The sequence below is a fragment of the Eumetopias jubatus genome, unplaced genomic scaffold (assembly GCF_037043125.1).
Source record: "Eumetopias jubatus isolate StellerSeaLion01/CBP00866 unplaced genomic scaffold, mEumJub1_p1.0 scaffold_2, whole genome shotgun sequence".
Lineage (NCBI taxonomy): Eukaryota > Metazoa > Chordata > Mammalia > Carnivora > Otariidae > Eumetopias > Eumetopias jubatus.
Window position 1 is genome coordinate 13,488,605 of NW_028274808.1, and position 4,985 is coordinate 13,493,589.

The window sequence follows — 4,985 nt, forward strand, 5'->3', positions numbered from 1 at the left end:
CCAGTCGTCCCTGTTAGGAACCTCCTTACAATTATTACATCACTTATTTTGTGCTCCTTGTGCTTGGGTTTATATTTCCCCATTGTCTACAACCTTTCTGAAAGCACGAAATTTGCATCCCTACTTTTTCTGGGACTGATTTTTCCGAATGTTTTAGTTTGGGTGATGTATTCATTATGTCTGTGACTTACGGTGGTGTTTTATTGTTTATTTGGGTTTTTTTTCCTTTTGTTGCCACCATTTGATTTTTTTCTTGACATTGGCAAACTCATTCGGTTTTGTTCTCCCAAGCATGCATTCTAACCTCCCCACCTTAATTATGATGAGGGAGGGGTTAATAGCTATTAGTAGATATATTTCCCTTCTAGATTCCAAACTAGCTTTTAAAATTTGTTTCCCTCCCTTAATTTATAAATATTTTAATCAATAATGTATCTATTATTTCCCAAGTGAGCCCTAAGAAGTATGTTTGATGGCCTCACACAAGCCATTCCAAGAGAACAGCCTCTCTCAAGCAGCTGACACCAGTGAGCCCCGCTAGTTTTTACCTCTCTCGAGTCCCTGTATTTTTAGGTTAGTGAACAACGGCACGCTCACTCCATCACTGAACCAATGAAATTGGATGTGTTGTGCAAGTTCCCTCACTCTTGTTTTGCTGAACTTGCATTGTATTGCCCACTGCATACTCAGTCTGAAGCTAGCCTGGAACAAAAAGCCAGCCATCAGAGAAAAACACTGTCTGTCCTCAAGGCTGTAATTCCACTTGATCAACATCAGCTCTGCATCAGTAATCAGACAGCGGTCCAATAATTATGTTGGCAATGTAACAACACAGTCAAAACTTTAGTCATTTCCATGGAGTGATTTCCAAGGGCGGAGACCGAGGTTTGAGATGGATGCTTCCCCCACCCCCCTTTACTGATAACATCGCAGATGATTGAAAACGTGTGCCCTTTGTATTGTTTGGAATACCCCCTTCCAGTTGTTGCTTCGCATACCAACTAAAGAACTATACTTGCTTTCATATATGACATACTTGCTTTTAAAAATCTAATTAAAACTTTCTTTTTGGTCCTTAGGTAGAAAGATGGCTCTGTTGAGATGAGCTCTTAATTAATGCACTGAGAGCTTACGAGTCCCACCTCTCAACAGGAATGATTGACGTCCAAGGATACATAAATTACACTAATTGAGCTCTGCCTCTATACAGGCTTTCCACAGCCAACTCATCAGAGAAGCTAGGTGAGTAGACCAGCATAAAAAGTTATTTCAATATGTTCTATGCTTTCCCAAAGGGGGGAAGAGAAACTTTCCAGACTGTTGCACATTTATTATCACAGAAGGCAGTTCTTTTCTTCAGTTTTAAGATGTAGGTTTTGTGTTGTAGTTTTTTTTTTAATTATAAAAATTAGCATTTTTAACATAGCCATTTAAATTTAAATAACCGCGTTCTCTTTGCAATTTTCAAGCAGCAAAACTTGCAAGCCAATTACAGTATGCAAAAATCACTTGGCATCATTTGTTGATATTAAATTGTGTTGCATAGCAACCAACGCGTATGCTATGGAGGGATTGTTTGAAATCAAACCCAACCTTAGTCCCTGAGTTTGGTTTTTAGAAATGTACCTAGTTGTAAGCACACCTAATCCCCAGCCTCACCAAAGACCATACTGAAATGTTTCTTTTATGTTCGTTTCATTCTGAGGCTTTCAGTTCATCCATTTCTTTTATGCTGTTATAGGTATTCTGAGGCTCTGACTTTCCTAAGATCTAATAAACCACTTGGTATAGCCTAGATGGCTTATTAGTCTAAAATAAAATTAAGAGACAGGGCTATTTGATAGAAATGAAGACAATTGTACCATATTAAACGTCTCCATTTATATCTTAAATTTTCATTCACAAAATTTTAAAACTGTCTCAACAATTGTGAAAAGCCCACCATTTTAATTATTTTCAAGGACAGTATGAATAATATGGGAAATTCAGGATATTGAATTATTTACTGACAATTTATCACTAAAAATATATGTGTCATTCAGACAAAATGTAAATAGGGCCTGAGTTCTACTGTGTAAAATTTTAAATGGCAAGAGTAAAAGGATGAAGACCACAAGAAACCTAGATTGAGAAATTATTAAGCATAAAGTGGATACATCAAAGTGAGTAGAAGTGGAAAAGCAAACAGTGAGAACAAAAGGGAAAGAAAATCCAAATGACAGAAATCCTGAAGTAGGTTTTTAGAACTAATAAATAAACTGCCAAACCTAAACAGACCCCCAAAATCGGTACTGGCAAAAGTAGAGAAAATAAGTGATAAAAGGAAACAGGACTGGATTCAGAAAATATTTGGGGGGGGGACCATCGTGTCCCAGTATCAAAAATCAAAAAGAATTTTTTTAAGACTTTGGGTTCCTAAAACATTCAGGAGAACATGTTGCCCCCACACTTTCTCTCTTTCTATTTCAGGGCACTTTGCTGTGCCTACTGTTTCAAATTGTGAAAAATGTGGAGCCCCACTTAAAAAGAAAATCGTAAGATGGCTGCATTTCTATCAAATAGCTATATCATTACCTGGGAGAAAACCTGAAGTGGAGAAAAATTGAGAGAGATCAGAAAATCCTGAGCTTATAATCTCGTAAAAAAATATAAAATGCTTTTAACATCAAGACTATCTTGCTAAGACTCAAATGGAATAAAAGTAGAACATTTCCTTGACTGTTAGTTAGAGGCTTTTATTATCTGGTGGCGAACAGGACCCAAATATAATGTATCGAGACCGATGAAGTATAAGTCATATAACATTATCTGCTCAAAAAAATGATTTAGGTGTAATGAGCAGGAAGCATGTACCTCAAAAAGTCCAAGCCTTTATTTTAATTGTCTGTAATTATGTGTTTATGTCCCATTGTTTCATCAAATGATATGTGCTAAGCAAGGTCAGGTGCTTAAGGTAGTTTTCTATGAAGTTGTGCTTGGAATGACCTAAATCTATTCATCTCTCTTGAGAATCTATGTATTTAATAATCATGAAAAGGCAGTATCACTGTGTGCTTCATTAGTCTCTTATCTTTAGAAATATTTATTAGGAGAAAAAGTAACCATATGCTCATCAGTTGGCAGATAGTCTTACTTGAATTCACATATTTTTAATGCAGTTCACACAACAACTCAACATACTTTAATAATACTACGTTAACAGTACCTTTGGATTTAAATTGGTAAAATGTGCCGGAATTAGTATCAACGTTTTTCTTCATAGATGTTGGGTCATCAAAGTGCTGATGCCTGACAGAAAACCATAAGTCATTACGAAATGGAGAGCAGTCAGCACAATGGTGAGCCAGGGCCACCGTGCCTCGAGTGGATAGGCTATTAATATAATAGCCTATCACTCAAGCTAATAAAATCAGCTCTTACTCTAGTCAGTTTCCGAACGCGGACTATCAGATCCAAGTTTCCAGTTGCTATAGTGCATCATACTCATACTATTATTATTATTTGATAGATGAAAGGACAAACCAAGAGACGTGTTGGTTACCCTCTACTATTGTGCTGTATACAGTAAAATAAAACCTCAGTGAATTCTTCTCTTGTCTTCAAAACAGAACACTTTTCATATACTTATTGCTTCAGTAGGTTGATAGCTTTCTTAGACTTTCCTCATTTAGAATTCATGTCATTCTTTCGATGTGGGACTATTCAGTTAGCTGGACAACTCATTATTCTACCACTGTTTGGTCACTGGGTGAATTGCTTGTTTGTAACTGCAACAGCAGTTTTAAAGGTTTTGTGGATTTATGTAAAATAAAATTTGTTACATTTTTTAAAAGACAGAGCATACAGAAAAAAATCAACAAATATGCTATAATATCCTGTAATATCAATGCCGACACATTTATAAAAGCCTCTCCCCTCTAAAATAATTGCTAGTTATAATGTCTTAATATTTCTTCCACAAAAATGCATAGCCCTTTAATTATCTACCTACCATTTATGCATCCACTCTACAAGTTCTACTCATGGATTTTTATGTACCAAGCACTATTTTTAGTGCTAGGACTGTAACCATAAGCAAAACAAATTAGAAAAAAAAAAAAAAAAAACCTAACCCTGGCCCTCATAGGTCATGCATTCTTGTGTGGAAAAACAGACTGTAAACAGAATAAATGTGTGTGTGTGTGTGTGTGTGTGTGTATGGGTGTGTGTGAGAGAGAGAGAAAGGGACAGAAACAGAGAAATAGTGGTAAATACTCTGAAGAAAAATAAAACAGGGAAGGATGCTTGGAAGTGCTTTTGTCAATAAAGAAGGTTTTATTGAGAAAGTGATACTTGAGCAAAGACTTGAAGGAGGTGAGGGAAAGGCCTCTACAGGCAGCTGGGGAGTGTTCCAGGCAGAAAGAAGAGCATGTGCAAAGCTCTGAGAAAGGACACTCTTCCCAGAGGCAAGTGGCACGAAGGGGCTAACGGCTGGAAAGCAGGGGTGTAAGCAGGAGAGGAAGTTTTCAGTTAGCAGTTAGCAGTAATCGCGCCTCAGATAAACCTCATTGGCTACGATACTGCCACTGCGCAAAGCTTTGGGCAGGAGAGGAAGAACATAGCAGACTCCTGGAGACAGACGGTTAGAGACTACTAATCAATTTTAGCTTTTAATCTAGGTAAGATGTGAAGCTTTTAAAGTATTGTATTTTGTTCTGTGTGTTGTATGTGTATGTGTGTTTTGTTTGTTTGTGTTCTGGGTGTGGAATAATACTGGAGGACTTGGAGGAGGAAGATGGCATGACCAGATGTATGTTTTATAAGGACAGTCCTGGATCCTGTGCTGGGAAGAGACGGAAGAGGAGAAAGGGCGGCAGCAGGTGCACTAGGTAGAAGACTATTAGGATAATCCGGGCAAAGATGATGGTGGCTCGGACCAGGATGGGAAAAGAGACAGTGGCAATACGTGGTTTCACATTCCACATATATTCTGGAGGTAATACCGA

The 4,985-nt window shown here is 37.5% G+C and overlaps 1 pseudogene; it reads right to left on the reverse strand.

Annotated features, from left to right (window-relative positions):
* Window positions 1-4,495: 4,495 nt before the first annotated feature.
* Window positions 4,496-4,577, reverse strand: LOC114206244 (U4 spliceosomal RNA; annotated as a pseudogene).
* Between the last annotated feature and the right edge of the window lie 408 nt (window positions 4,578-4,985).